The sequence below is a fragment of the Aedes albopictus genome, chromosome 3 (genome assembly GCF_035046485.1).
Source record: "Aedes albopictus strain Foshan chromosome 3, AalbF5, whole genome shotgun sequence".
In the NCBI taxonomy this organism is placed as follows: Eukaryota; Metazoa; Arthropoda; class Insecta; order Diptera; family Culicidae; genus Aedes; species Aedes albopictus.
In genome coordinates, this window is record NC_085138.1 from 230326821 (window position 1) to 230343616 (window position 16796).

At 37.1% G+C, this 16796-nt stretch overlaps 1 long non-coding RNA gene across 4 annotated transcripts in view; it reads right to left on the reverse strand.

Annotated features, from left to right (window-relative positions):
- Positions 1-16796, reverse strand: part of LOC134291520 (uncharacterized) — a 60860-nt gene that overhangs the window by 40019 nt on the left and 4045 nt on the right. For 3 of the 4 annotated variants that reach the window (XR_009999132.1, XR_009999134.1, XR_009999131.1), the window contains one exon: positions 9991-10255. This is a non-coding gene — a long non-coding RNA (uncharacterized LOC134291520). Of the gene's footprint in view, positions 1-9990; positions 10361-16796 lie in introns of all 4 variants that reach the window. The other variant, XR_009999133.1, reaches the window with a different exon arrangement.

Genomic DNA, 16796 nt, shown 5'->3' on the forward strand with positions numbered 1-16796 from the left:
ATATAACCCTGTGTGCGATACGTATAGTGACACAAAACAAATTAAGTTATGTACGAAAAATGATAATGGCTAACAAAAGCTTGCAATTAATTAGTATTTATCTATAGTAAAGTGGAAAGGGACTAATAATTGTGTGTGGCCCATAATTGTGCAATGAGTGTACTATTGTTGATTATACGCTATCCTATTGTGATGAAGAGCAAATGAATGTAAATGTTAGTGTGAAATTTAGTGCTTAACCATGTTCTAAAAGATTAATTTTGGTCGGAATTTGTAGACCACTAACGTGTTTTCAAATCACCACTCTGTGTCTAAGGAGGTCAAACAAGTTTCATTGCGAAAAGTTTTTGGTTCGACCGGGAATCAAACGCACATCCTCGTGCGATAACACCTTCGCGGCCTTATGGGTCATACCGGATACCCTTAGCATGCCGAAAGGCCGCCGCGTGCGACGCGCATTACCGGACGAACTACGGGCGATTCGACTTTCTTGTGCATTGTAGGTACGAGCGACCGTATAGATCATTGCTACATGCCAAGCACTTCAGCTGCCGCACGCCGCCCGTCTGCTTTTGTATAGAGTGTGGTTTTTTCCCTGGGCCTGTAGCTTCCTCTCAGCATCAGCAGTGCGAGCTTCGCACTTTCCTATAGGCACAATGTGCCCACCGGCGGCATCGTGCCTTTCGATTTTAACCGAACATCTTACTTTCTTTCGCTTGATTACACACTCATTTTGGAATGCGTATACCTATACCAGAAGAGATTATCACCGGGCAACTCTCAAGAGCTCGTGAACTGAAGAGAGATGTTACGTTGAACTGGATTGAAGGATTTATTATGTCTACACTACCAGGTGGTTTGAACTAACATAATAGAGTCAAAGTTGAGAGATTAGAAATCGAATATTTCGGCGGGTTTCACTTGCTGATCGTTTGCTCATTTATTACTTCAGTTGCCGATAGTGTAATGAAATTGAAAAATTTCAGTACCAAATGGCAAAAAGCCACAATTGGTGACATTTTTAGTGAATATTTAAGGTGAAACGTCAACAAATCCCATTGCAACTTTGCATACAAACTTTAGAGGCACAAATCTGACGAACGAGGGCTCGAACCAAGCCGCACTTGTTTATCCTGGCTTTGCTCACTTGCAAAAAGAGGCAGCTTTTCCAAATCCAGCGCATTTGTTTACGAATTTTCAAGATTGGTGCTCTTGAAAACGTGAGTAGGGGTCCAAGTCGGCCATTGTGGCAGCCATATTGGTATTCTCTGAAGTTTCTCCTTAAGATGTTCGTGAAGCATGCTGCTCCAGTAAAGCGTTCTGAACGTTTCAAACGCCAGTCCAGTGGCTGTTGCAGCTGACGTTGTTTTAATGTTGTTTAAATTAAAACCACCATATGTTGGATGGCTGTCCTAGGTTGGCGAAAAAAGCTAACACATAGCATCAGCTGTTGTATGCATGTACCTATCGTTCATTCATTCTGTTTCAGGTTGATTAAAAAGTATAAGCTTACGTAGGGGCCCTTGCTAAGATTAAATTTCCGTTTTCCAGACGAAAGGAAAAGAACGAAAACAAAATTAGCTGATCAGACCGATCTGAAGTGAGTTGGATTCTTATTGATTTCTCTATTTTTGGTTCACTATTTTTAAAATGCATTTGAAGTTTGTACGAAATTAGTTTCCTTCGGGTGAGCTGTAATTGTATAGATTGCACTAGCATTCTATTCACGAAAATTAGAACTGCGTTGACTTATTCAAAGCTCAAAGTTACAGTATAGCAATCCGTGTGGTCAATAACACGCACGTTCAATGCTTCCAGTTAGCTATTCGCTCTTTGAAGGAAGCACGACACTAGACAACAGACTAACTCAACGAACTTAATTACAGATGGATAAATTATGCGTGAAATGAGGAAAATTAAAGCTCAGGTGAGATTTGAACCACGGCCCTTGTATGCTGGACGAATGCTTTACCAAAGAGTGTACAGAATCAAATTGAGCCAGGGGAAATAGTGTATAACTTTTGATTGCATGCATCAAAATGGCTCGATTATCCGGGAAATACTTTGTTTTTGCTGTGTTTACAAATTTTTTAATTACAGTATGTCAAAAAATGTGATAAACAACAAATACAACACCTGTAAATAAGATTTAGCCTATTTGAAAATTGTTTTTATTTTTTCACATTTTTCAGCTAAAATTTCATTTTCAAAAAACATGCTTGTAATAATACCAGACGTTAAGTTTAGGCACTACAACGTCATGAATGTTAACTTTTATGTTTAAGGTACAGTTTTTGATTGAAGAACATCAAAAATAAAAGAAAAGGAGCATGGCTCGATTATCCGGGTGATTCGATTCTCCGGGGTGAAATAATTTTAGGGTCACCCGGATAATCGAGTCCGACCTGTTCCGTAAAATAGGGTGTAAAGGGACGAAAAAAAAATTCGACCACATTAATTCATGGGTTCTTCTTCTTAAAACTTTCAGGAAAAGCAGTCCGATCATTGTCTTGGTGCCTTCTATGCATATAGATTATAAAATTTGAAGATATTTTGCAGAAATGTAAGATATTTAACAAAATGTGCGGATTTTTCGAAAATATGAAAATGGGGTGTTAAGGGAACTTAAGGGAAGAAATGTAAAAATTCTTATATTTCAAAGAATGATAAAAATTGGGTAATTGTAAACAATGACTGTTATATTTCTTGAACATTGCGGAAAAAGATTATCATAGTTCTGAAGGAATAGGGACAGTTTAATTGCCATCTGCCTTTGTATATGACTATAGCAGCGTACGATGCTGTGAAAATAAATTAGTTTTGGCAGATAATGTCAGAACGTGGTTTTCAGGTGAAACTAATTAGGCTGATACGAGCAACGCTGGATGGATCAAAATCAAGTATTCGGATCGCAGACGAAGTATCTACCTCGTTCGTGACCTTGGTTGGATTCAAGCACGGTGAAGAAGGGACCTTTTATGGATTGCGTAACCATCTTAGGTCCCGTAACCTGCAAACGACAACGAAATTCGCTCTTAATAAGACGCTGATTCTTCCGGTTGCCCTCTACGGTCACGAGGTGTGAACGTCAAAGGAGATAGACCGAAGAACTTTCGAGCTTTTCGAGCGCAAAGTGCTGCGGACCATTGTCGGTGGGAAACAAGAATATGGAGTGTAGTGCAGACGCATGACTCACGAGTTGTACCAAGTGTACAAAGATGCGAATATTGTGAAACGTATAAAATACGAAAGACTTCAGTGGGCTGGACACGTAGTGCGAATGTCGGAAGAAATAATAGCGAAAACAATATTTAGCAGAGAGTCAGGTAGAGGTCGGCTACTCGCGGACGAAGAAGATCTGCTATCCATACATGTTAACTAAAAAAGTCTTTTGAGACTCATCACCAACCCATGCTGATACATATAAATAGGGGGATTAGGGGCATAATGGACACCCTAAGCAAATGAGTACGTTAGACCTGTATAACGAAGAAAAATTTAACATATTATCAGTTGACTTACAACTTTAACTTGTTTCCTCCGTATTTCAATCATTTACAGCAGGTAGAATGTCTTTATTGTGAAGAAATAACGAATTCTAAATCGTGTGTTTTTTAGGGCTGGCAGGAAAGGTACGGGGCGAAATGGACACCCACCGGGGCATAATGGACACCCATGCATATTTTATGCTAAATCTTTGATTACATCGATCAGTTAAGTAGTCTGCCTACGGAGATCAATGCCACAGATATAATACTCCATCTTAGACGAGTTTACATAACATCAAAGTTAATTAAATAAACTTTAGGCTAAAATAATCGGATTGATTTTTTCCAAACTCTCTAAAACGCCTAACAGTATGCAATGCGCGTACACCCATTTGTAATTGCCGGTGTTCATTTCGCCCCGAGTTGACTACAACATTAAAATTGCTATTTTAAGTAAATTCTGATCAAAAATAAAATACTTCATCCATTGCTAAATCTCCGTATACATGTAGGTAAGGTAACAATTCACTTGTTTTTATGGTGGACACACTCCAACACTCGTAATATCTTATTTGCTGGTGCTTCGAAATTATAAGAATTTCACCATATGAAGAACATATTTCAATTTCAATGATTTTTTGATTATTTTGGAGCAATATAAATGGTACTTTTGAAAAATAGAACCATGACTTGTTGCTTTACACTTATGCATTAAAAGTTTAACATAAAAGTCAACGGTTTCGGCAAAAACAGGGGTGTCCATTTCGCCCCGGGTGTCCATTATGCCCCTAATCCCCCTACTCAGTCAATATTAGGCCACGCCACAAAAGCTTAGCTTATTGGACACAGTGGCTTGATTTTCCCCAATTGCGGGGATAAAAATATGAGGGAGGGCGCTCAAATTGATACGATTTATACTGACTTGAAGGCCGCATTTGATCGAGTTAATCATCAGCTCCTGCTACAGAAAATGCTTCACTTGGGATCTCCACCTAGTTTTGTAAATTGGCTGGAGTCGTATCTCGTAGACCGTCAGTTATGTGTGAAGCTGGATAATTGCCAGTCCGCTGCGTTCATCAACTCTTCCGGCGTCCCACAAGGAAGTAAGCTAAGACCTCTACTGTTCTCGTTGTATTTCAACGATATTTGCCTAACTATTCCTGCTGGATGTCGACTAGTGTATGCAGATGATTTAAAAATTTTCCTCATCGCGAAGTCAATTGATGACTGCAAGCAGCTACAGAAGATTGTCGACATGTTTTACAACTGGTGCAAGGACAACTGCATTTCTATAAGCGGCGGAAAATGTGCCGTGATATCATTTTCCCAGTAAAAAAAATCCACATATGTGACCCTACTCAATTGAGGGTGGTACGATTGAAAGAGTTTCTAGTTTCAAAGACCTAGGAGTTATTTTCGACACACAGCTCACATTTAGGGAACATTATTCGTTCGTTATTGCGAAGGCCAACAAGAACCTTGGGTCATCTTTCGGATATCCAAGGAATTCACCGATCCTCATTTGTCTGCGATCCCTTAACTGCTCCTTGGCACGATCAATTCTGGAAACTGCAGTAGTGGTTTGGAGCCCCTACCATGACGTCTGGATGAAGCGGTGCAGTCCAAATTCATCCGTTACGCACTACGGTTCCTGCCCTGAAATAACTCGTATGAGCTTCCTCCGTACGAAGATCGCTGTCGATTGCTAGAACTTGATTCCCTCGCACGCATACCAGGAACCTAAATATTATCGAACTTGCATGAACCTAAAATCTTTTTCCATAGGGTTTCAGCTTATGACTATTAAATTTACGTGATTTGTGCTAACGTAAGAACAGTAACGGCATTCACAATACGCGCGACGTGAGACGAGACATAACACTTATAGTTCTTACTATCGTCAAGATATTAAAATTTACCTTTCGTCGACCGGTTTCGGGCTCGATGTCGCCCATCAACAGGACAATGTCGGACAGTGTTATGTCTCGTCTCATGTCGCGCGTATAGTGAATGTTTCAGCTTATGGTCTTACCTTTCAGAAAAGCCTCTGTTCAAAATATTCTATCGGTAAAAATTGAAATAAATCAAGTTTGAAGATTTTCTATCAAATGAGGTATATTCAGAACATAATTTTGTTGATCATCCCGAACTGCAAACAACAAGGCATCGTGCGTGACCTGTCACATACCCGATAGTCTCTTCTTAGTTTTCTAAACATTATATTCACTTGTTATTTCTCCGGTATCTGTAATATGATCAGCCCAAGGGGATCTGCCGTGGTTAATTAGTTCTTTTTTTTTCTATTTTGTGGGCTTCGTGGTCTCCAGTTAGCCTAGTGTTTAAGGCTATGCATCGCCAATCCGGAGACGGCGGGTTCGATTCTCGACTCCTTGGGCATAATGTATCATTGTACTTGCCACACAATGTACAAATTCATGCAATGGCAGGCAAAGAAAGCCCTTCAATTAATAACTGTGGAAGTGCTCTAAGAACACTAAGTTGAAGAGAGGCAGGCCAAGTTCCAATGCGAACGTCGAGTCATAAAGAAGAACAAGAAGGGCTTCGTGGTCATGCGGATAGTGGCGGTAAACCTTTAGGTGTATATGTAGTAAGTCATGGAGAGAGTCTCGGAAAAAAAAACTTTTCGTGAAACGAAAAATTTCTAACTAACTTTTGTGTGTTGTCGGTTATATGCTGATAGTTATGTTCAGTCTGTTCAGCGTCTGTTCACCAGTCATCTTTTTTACCCCTACCGCAATAGGCACGCTATTTAGCAATGTAAACTTCAATTTTGGACGTCAACTTGTGACGTCATCCTTATCGTCCTTTTACTAGGATGAAATTGAAGAGGAGTCATTTTTGAACATTTTATTTTCAAAAACCCGTATTTTAGTGAAAAGTTGAAGTTGCTTTATGAAAATTTCACTGCAGCGTCAGAAAATAAAGGAAATGATGTGGTCGAAATTTGAATAATTGTAATCAGGTGATTTGGGCCACAGCTATCGTCAAAGTTGAAGTACTTGTTTGAATGGCCACTAGTATGGGACACGCTTGTATGGAAAAAAATCCTCGCTCCAGTCGACTTTTTAGATCCCATTTAGGTCCCATATGAACTGTACAAAATTTCAGCGCAATCGGTGAAACTATAGTTTGCATAGGATTTACTATGGGAAAAGTTACATTTTCAAACAAAAAAATCCAAAGATCGCCCTTTGTCTCCTTAATTCAAATCGATCAACGTTTCTTGTAGAAAAATCTTTTATAGAACTTTCCTTCGAAGACCGCAAAACGATTGGATGCTTGTGGGAAAAGTTATTGATTTATTACCGATTAGTGATCCAACGAACTGCTTTTTTTAACAGCAGCACTGCTGCTGCCGTTGTTGCATGGGGTGGCGGGAGGTACACCACCCCCAGAAACAGCAGCAGCCAAGGTAGCATTTACAGTGCTGCTAAAATGAAACAAAACAAAAAGCCGTTCATTGGATCACTAATCGGTAATAGGCTGAGTGTACCAGTTATCGCCATAGTGGTTCCCTATTTAGCCATTGTGGTTATTTAAGATAATTCAAAATTTTGCGTCATTTCATGTGTTTTAATCACAAGATACATATCAATCCTTGCTACTAAAACTTTCATAATAGGTCAAAGCTTGAAAACTTTCTAAATTTCGACTATGGCCAAATAGGGAACCACTATGGCGATAACTGGTACACTTACCCTAAATCAATAACTTTTTCCACAAGTATCCAATCGTTTTGCGGTCTTCGAAGGAAAATTTCATAAATGATTTTCCTATAAGAAACATTGATCGATTTGAATTAAGGAGGCAAGGTGCGACCTCTGGTATTTTTTTGTCTGAAAGTGTAACTTTCCCCATAGTAAATCCCATGAAAACTTTGAACCGCTTGCGCTAAATTATAGTTTCACCGATTGCGCTGAAATTTTGCACAGTTCATATGGGACCTAAATGGAATCAAAAAAGTCGACTGGAGCGAGAATTTGATGTTTGTCCCATACTAATGCCCACAGTTTTCACTCCGTATTGACCATAATGAAGCACCGGAGCAGCAGAAAAGCCGACGTCAATTCGTTTCATTCCATGTTTAGTTCTAAGTTTTTAATAAACAATTAATATTGTATGACGCGTTTACTTAAATTTCCGTATATTTATTATTTATGATATGACATCCCACTCGTAACACATAGTGTGTTACGCGTAATCTGTTACAAACATATGTCAATGAATTGTTTGTAATTTAGTGTATGAATTTCAAGTAGTTTGTAGTTTTGTGTATGAATTTCAAATGTTGGCTACTGTAAAAACTTTATTGTAAGCAAACAAGTGATGTTACACGCGTTACTATACATTACAATGCGTTACCAAGTGATGCCCGCCAACTTGCTAACAATAAGGTACACTGGATGAGAATTTGATCCTATATTTTCTGACGCTGCAGTGACATTTTCAGAAAGCTACTTCTATTTTTCACTAAAATACGGATTTCTTCAATAGTAATTTTTTTTCACATAACTTATCATAATTCAAAATATGAAATTTCTATTAATTTGAAATTTTGACCATAGATTGTCAATATAAACTGATGATGAAGTGGTGCAATTTTCAGTCAAAATTATTGATAATTGCCAAAGTTACAAAAGATTGAACTTGACGGATTTTTGGAGGAAAATTCGGTTCGGTTTTTTTTTTGCTACTGAGTACTTGGAGGTCTTGCAGGCGATATGCTAAGCTCATGTATCTGAGAGCTGGCGCGAGCTGCATCAGACGTATTGAAGGACGCCGAGCGTCACATTTTTGGCGGAGGAAGTCCTTGCACTAGCGTGTGCAGGGATCTTGCGTAGGGGGGGGGGTGGCTTTAGGGCACTTCAATGATGGTGTAATATATGAACATGGTGCGAAATAGAATCAAGGTTTTACACACAATATGAATTCAAAATATGGGGTTTCAACATGCTGTGGTGCTAACATCGCCAAGTAAATTTTTTTTTAAAGTTTTTATAAATTGACCAGTTGATTATTATCGAGCCCTGAAGAAGGTCCGATCAGAGGATCGTAACGTCGGCGAAGATAAGAAACAATCAACGCTAAAACCAAAGACTGCCTAAGCCGAAATCCGAAATTGTAAATCGCCAAGTACTTAACATTGGGATTCTGGAGGAGGCTTTGAAAAACGTATCGTATAACTGGCAGTTTGAGTGTTCGACTCTTTGGGTGCACTGAATGTTGAATTTTTCGGCTAAGCAGTCAACAAACTCTTTCAACAAATCATTTGATTAGTTCAACAGACACAGAACGAACAAAGATTATTCCTTTGAAGATGACAAGAAACATTGCCGAAACGTAAAGAAACGCATACCAGGAACCTAAGTATTATCAAACTTGCATGAACCAAAACTTTTTTTTTGGCATTTCACACCGTTTTGCCAGACGCTGAACAGACTGAATACCACCATATAACAGACAACACACAGAAGCTAGTTAGAAATTTTTCGTTTCACGAAAAGTTTCTTCAGAGTCTTGCTCCATGACTTACTACATAAACACCTAAACGTTTAACTCCAATAACCGCATGACCACGAAGCCCACAAAATAAAAAATGAGCTAATTAACCACGGCAGACCCCCCTTGGGCTGATCATATAACACAGATGCCGGAGAAATGACAAGTGAATATAATGTTTATAAAACTAAGAAGAGACCATTGGGTATGTGACAGGTCACGCACAAGGCCTTGTTGTTTTCAGTTCGGGATGATCAACAAAATTATGTTCTGAATATATACCTACCTCATTTGATAGAAAATCTTCAAACTTGATTTATTTCAATTTTCATCGATAGAATATTTTGAAAAAAGGCTTTTCTGAAAGGTTAGACGATAAGCTGAAACCCAATGAAAAAAGATTTTAGGTTCATGCAAGTTCGATAATATTTAGGTTCCTGGTATGCGTGGCGCTGTTTATCCTATTATTTTTAAATTGGGACAAACTTATGTCGCATTGGGTGGATTGTCGCAACAAATACAGGTTGCGACATTATCATTATTGTTGCGCGATGGTTGAATTTTGATTCACTGGTTACAAACAAGCAAATATCTACAAGATTGTGTCACATCTATAGCGCAAAAAAAAAACAAACATATTTCCTCACAAATGCCCCAAAACTTAAGCTCTATTCGACAGACCTGTGAGCGGAAGGAAAACACACATTCCGGCCATGCCCCAAATTCAATGTCGTTCGTTTTGTTGTTTATTTTTTTTTTTCAAGTACACCTGATGACATTCAATGTCGTCGCGGCAAGCGACAAACTGAGTCAGACCTAAAAATTGGTTATCTTTTAATTGCGAGAAATCATCCCGAAGATTGTCTGCAGGTACATGCACGTCGACAATTCGAACCATCTGATGAAACGATGGACGATGTACGCCGACGAAGACCAGATAAAAGTGTCCATCACACACCAACCAACCGTCGTCGTCACTTACCTCTAAACCAATTTGCCGCATTTTTTCCGTCTCGATGGTTGGTATCGCACGTCCGCTACGGTGAAATAATCCGGTTTCGATCCGCTGCTGGTCCGATATGATTTGTGTCAGACTTCGTTATTTTATTTTTTTTTTCTTAATTTCTCGTAGCCTCTGGGCTTTTCAATCACTCTGTATAAATACTAGTCGACGGCAGATGTGTTAACCGGTGGTGGGCAATACCACACACGGGAGTTTATTGGCTCTTCTTTCACTTATTCAGCAACTGTTTTGTCGGGAAAACATGTAAGGTTTACCAGGGTCAGTGCACTTATTTTAGTTACAATGTGTGGATTGTTCTATGTCATTTATGAAGTACTGAATATTTTTTCTAACAAATTTTGTTTAATCACTTTTTTGATTGAGAATAGAGCATTTTTTAATAAATAATAACTACAAAACTTTTTACGAAAGACATAAAAAATATAGGCGATCATTTCAAAGTAATGAAAAAACAGTGTACAAAAAATATGAAGAAACGTTTTCTAACTCTAATAGATTCGGTGTAAATATTTTTGTTCAGCTTTGTATGGCTCTGGGATCATTGTGTGATGGAGAACCCATGCAAATTCATTAGATTTTACAATGAAAATCGACCTCTTCAGTGTTTTGTTGGTTTCTCGTGAGGTTTTCCGATGTGATTCCATGGAGACGCATGGTTGTTGAAGAATTTTCTCACATATTTTCAGGTTATGATTAGATGTCGATTCAGTCATCAAATGGATTGAAAACGATGATTAAATTTTCATCCAACGTTTCGCTTCGTATGGAAACTTCTTCAGGGACTCAATTTGTACCGTTTTTTCGTCTAGTCATATTTGTTAAACGTTGAAATGTCACACAGCAAATAATTTTGTAATATCCAGGCGCGTAATTTCTGGCGACGTATCCAATTTCTAACGTAATTAAACCCTGTTGCATCGTTTTCCAACAATTATCACACTCACCATGTAGACCGTAGTTGGCACCGGAAAGTGTCAACAAACCCATTTCAGCAGATACCTGGAAGCAGTATCATATTTATCATCTACCTCCCAACTCGGTGAAATAGCTTAGAGGTAAGAGATATGCCTCACAATCAACGGATCAGTGTACGAATCCATGCCAATATTTTACTTATATATGATTCATCTACCGATCCGGTTCTAGCGATTGCTAGACCCACTTTCAAGCTGCGTCGACTAATTTGCTGTGTGGGAAGGATGTAATCTTTACTTCACTTTTACGACGTGACTGATGTGCAGCGGAAATGATGTGATATCACAAGAATTTTTTTGCTGTGCAGTATTGGTTGAGTAATTTGTTTTGGGGGTGGTAGCATTAAAAAAAGCATCAATTTGATAGGGTCTACTAAATAATCCATCCAAAGTAGACCCTATCAAATTAGTGCTTTCCGTAATGCTACCACCTCCAAAACAAATTACTCAACCAATACTGACATTTCAACGTTTAATAAATCTGACTAGACAAAAAAAAACGATACAAATTGAGTCCCTGAAGAAGCTTCCATACGAAGCTTAACGTTGGATGAAAATTTAATCATCGTTTTCAATCCGTTTGATGACTGAATCGCCAACTAATCATAACCTTTTTTTTATCTGTATTAACGAGATTTTTAGCCCTAGGCTAGTTCATCTCGGGACCCACACTTTACTTCCCTTCCGAAGGAAGAACCCACATTTTGTGAGTTTGTCGCTCAAAATCGTAGAGTTTTCTCACATATTCATTCATTTTTCTGTCAGCGAAAATTTCCACTGAAATACATAACCGAGCCGTAACGACCGATTATACTTTCAATCACCACAAAACTTGCGTATAGTGATTAATTGGAAGCCTTGCTATCTGTTCTGTTTGTTCATTGAGTCGATTATGTATATCTGTTTCCAAAAATTGGACATTTTATGATGTGTAAGAAAATACTCATGCATTCAGCTGAGAAAGAATGCAGCGAAACGCGAATGAAAAATGAGAACGTCAATCATCAGTTATGTTTTACACAATATCTAGAATTTCAGCAAACAAGATCTCTTAAGCCTTAAAAGTTTTCTCAACTTCTGTTACCAGTGTATGGAGTGCTGTTATTGTCTACTTTCCATGCTGATATACAAATTAGTTTTTACTCAATGGAATCGTTACTAGATATTTTGATTTGATCAAGTAAACTATTATTTTTTTCCATCACTTTCAGCATGAATGACGCAAGACTAATTGGCTTAATCACAGTAATAGATCACCATAAAAAAGTCTGACAAAACCTCAAACTGTATTAAGTTTCTTATACCCGGATAAAAATTTACGATGAATTGGCTTTTTTAGCAGTTCTGAGATAATCTCATATTCTGAATCTACATGCCAAATGAAAAATCAATACATTTTTCAAAATTTAAAAACCCAATTGCATGGTAAATATTAGGGGAGACTGGGCAGACTTGATCCCTTTTTCTTAATTTGCCTGTAACTTTAAGAAAAAACACAAAACTAGATTCATTTTTCGTACAGAATAGCAGGTAAACATCTATTGCAAGTTTATACAAAACAGAAAGACTTTAAATTATTGTTAAAGTTTTCAAAACTGTGTTTTTATGGAGGCATGTCTTATGATGTATTTTTCAAAAATGGGTCAAAATTGATCCCCTTTTGAGCACATGGTTAATTTAAAGGGAAAATAACTCCAGATGCTTCCTATTCATTTTCTTTTCAAGTTTTCTTGCATTTTTGATGCATACGGTGTATTAGAAATTATAAGATTTCCTTAAATTGTTAAGGATATGCCGAATCTTGAAAATGGGGAGACTTGATCCCCCTTTTCATGGTTTGTACTAAAATAATAATTATCTGACACGTTTTATCATTGAATATACTAGAATTCCGAGTAAATAGAGGCTTCCAAATTGAATTTTATTTTTCACATGTATAATGTGTGTGTAATCCTCGAGGGATCAAGTCTCCCCATGCCACTGTTGTATACACTAAGCTACATTAATTGAAATATTTATATAACAGCCATATTTGAATAAATACGCTTGATAGTACTTTATTTATACTATGTGCAGTGAAATTTTGACACGATTTGGTTGAATTTTTACAAAGTTATTGAGATTTTTCGGAATCGCCTAAAAGATTTCTGAAAGACTGAAAACAAACCATCAGCTATTAAAAAATAATTCAATGCACAATTAAAATCAATTGTAGCCAAAACATTTTCGTCTGTCCAGATGTCGTTTTGGAAAAAATATGCTAGAAGAAAACTGTTTTTGATTCCGAGAAAATATGGGGGGAACAAGTCTCCCCAGGGATCAAGTCTCCTCAGTCTCCCCTATTGAAGGTTATACGGTTCTCAATAAAACATACAGTTGATGTATTGTATTTTTTTTTTCAGAAAAAATCAAGCCGATATAGTTCTTACGATAAGTGAATATTATCAGTAGGTCGACTAAAGAAATAATTATTACGCGTTAGAATTTAAAAAAAAAATAATTTATTATTGTTATTTGAATCATGCTATTACACCATGAAAAATCATTTGTTTTTTTTATGTTTTCGTTTTTAATTTGAGTTAAACGTGTACTGTACAATGTTGTGTTGGCCAATTAGAGATTCTTGCGGTGTTGCCAAGTGATTTAGTATTTCTCTAGAATGCAATGCTTCTTGTAGCTGTATGCTTTTTATGCTGCAAATCTATAAATTTCAAAATGGTTTACATAACTTGAAATATGAGAAATAGCTTTTGTTAACTTGGAATATCTATGAACGAAAAACAGTATCAAGTCATTATGCCGAATTACATAAGGCCGAATGAGTTTAATGCCAAAGAAGGGCAGCCTGATGGAATGCTTTGATTGGAATGCATGCATATACAGGGGATAGACAAAATGATCGGGACAGGCAAAATTTTTACTTTCCAAAAAATGTTCAACATGCTGTAACTTTTCGAAAAGTGCATCAAATATTCTCTGTATTTTCACTGTAAGTTAATCAACTAGTTGTGTATCAGTGGTCAAAATTTGGAAAAGATCGGTCTATTCTGCACGAAGTTATAAGGATTCTACAAAAAGGAATAATTAGCCGATAGCTAATTTTGAGCTGTTATATCTCCGGATTCAATTAATCGAATACAATGGAATTTTGAGCATTTATGATTTAAAAATTGAGCTATGAAAAACTTTTGACTAAACTCAAAATTTTTAACACAAATCATAACGATTAGATTATTTTTCTAATAAAACACCAAATCGTTCAAAACTTCAACATCGTTTCAAAATTCAAGGTGGTAATTATAGTTCAAATGAATTCCCTCTAATTGACTTGAATATAAATATGTTTTGAATGAAAGTAACAACATAGCCGGAAGTAATTTGAAAAAGTAATGGGATGCATATTAAAATTGGACCAATTTACTTTTAAAACATAAAATAAATGAAATCGCTATAATTTTTTCACTTGTAATAACTAAAACAAATTGCCCAGCTATCTACACAGCAAATAATTTTGTAATTTCCAGGCGCGTAATTTCTAGCGATGTATCCATTTTCTAACGTAATCTCACTCGGACACATCGTTTTCCAACAATTATCACACTCACCATGTACACCCTGGTAGGCACCGGAAAGTGTCAACAAACCCATTCCAGCGGATACTTATAAGCAGTATCATATTTATCACCTTGCTTCAAACTCGGTAAAATAGCCGAGAGGTAAGGGATATGCCTCACAATCAGCGGATCAGTGTACGTATCCATGCCAATATTTTACTTATATATGGTTCATCTATTGTTCCGGTTCTAGCGATTGCTAGACTCACTTTCAAGCTACGGCGGCTAATTTGCTGTGTGGAAAGGATGTAATTTGCACATCACTTTTACGACGCGATTGATGTGCAGCGAAAGTGATGTGATATCACAAGATTTTTTTTGCTGTGTAGGTTGTCAAACAGTCAAAATTTGAAAATGATTGCTGCACTCTATCAAAGTTACAATTTGTTGAACTTTTTTGTGAGAGAAAAAAAAATGTCTATCCCAAACATTCTGACCACCTCACGTATATTTGTAATGGAGAATATATCCGGATTCAAAACATGATTACTAAAAAATCCAAAATAACGTTCCAAAGTTCTTGTGTTTTATGAAATATTAGGGATCGTTCATTTATGACGTAGTATTTTAGGGAAAGAGATGATATTACAATTTTTATTTTGAATGTTAAATGTGTTTTTTTAACTTGTAAATATTCCCCTAGTATTAATGCACATTTATAGGGTTCTGGCAGAATAGAGGCCCGCGATATTATTTCGATTGCCAACATTCAGAAGAACTCTAGCGATGAAACCCAAATCGGGGTGCCCCCTCAGGATTAAAAATTCTTAAACAAAACTCAAGCTATGAAAGCAAGTAATGCTGCGAACTAAAGGCAAACTGCCAGGAAAAACACGAATACAGGATTGACTGGTGGACCAACAACATTGATGAGACCTCGTCATCCTGTCATCGGAAATTGTTATCCACTAGGGTAACAGGGCTAAAATATATGTTCTGTGTTGTATATGTCCTTGTGAGATGTCCTAGTTTATTACGCATTTGTAGTGTTCTACTACAAGATGCTATATTTTAATGTGCATTTGTAGTGCTTCATTATTTTTCGTAATAAGGAGTCTCTGAGTTTGCTACGTGTCATCAATAATAAAATGTTTTATACACTAAGGATTAGGTGAATGAATGTATCATTCAGTGTATGCTCCAGATGATATCCCAGAAGGGTTGTTAAGCAAGTTGTATCATATTTTTCTATTAGTTATGTATAAAGGTATGAGAAACTAGGAAACGAGGGGGAGGGGTGTCAAAAATGTTGCGTCATTTATGGATGTTTCCTTAGTTTCTAAAATCATTCAATATTGTTGGGGTCGTCCATAAATGACGTAGCATTTTGGGAGGGAGGGGGGGTGTTTGTGATTTTGTGACGAAGTGTGACGAAAGGGTAGGGATTTATGATATGCTACGTAGCTTTCTACTAAGCCTATTGAATAAAGTATTTCGTAATTAATAACATTTTTACTCGCATTAACTATTAGTAAATCGAAGAAAAAATATATTGCATAATTTCTCTTTCTATTTACATTAATGTAAATAACAAATAATGGACGTAAATGCCGGCTTCCTTTCATAATACAGCTATCGGACGCAACAACTGTTTCTGAGAAAATGGTTTGAAATCCTGCTTAAAGAATAATGTGTTGCGTACAAAGGAAAAAAAAGTTTTTGGCATAATGGCATTATTCGAGGAGTTTCTTATATAATGTCTACAGGACTTCCTCGAAGAAATCCTACAACAATTTCTTAAGGAGCTCCGCTAGCAGCTTTGTAAGGAATTTCTCATGGTGTTCTTAATAGGTTTCCCCAACAGGAGAAGGATAACATTTCCACATGAATTCTCACTGGGAATCCCAGAAAAACACTTCTGAATACATTCCAAATAGATTTGGAGGAATCCTTGAAGGAACTTCCAGAAGAATTTCAGAAGGAACTCTTGGAGGAATCTTGAAAAGAAATCATAGACAGATTCCAAAAGAAATCCCGTGAGGAGTCCCTGGAGCAATCCTAGATGGAACTTTTGCAGAAATCTTGAATAAACTCCTGGAAGAATCTCAAAAGGAGCTATTTCTAGAGTCTCAGAGGGAGCTCCTGGTTCAATTTCTGTAGAAAACACGGAAGAAATTTTTGATGGAATCTCGGAAAGAATTTTTTAAGGAATACCGATTTTTTAGGGAATCCCGGA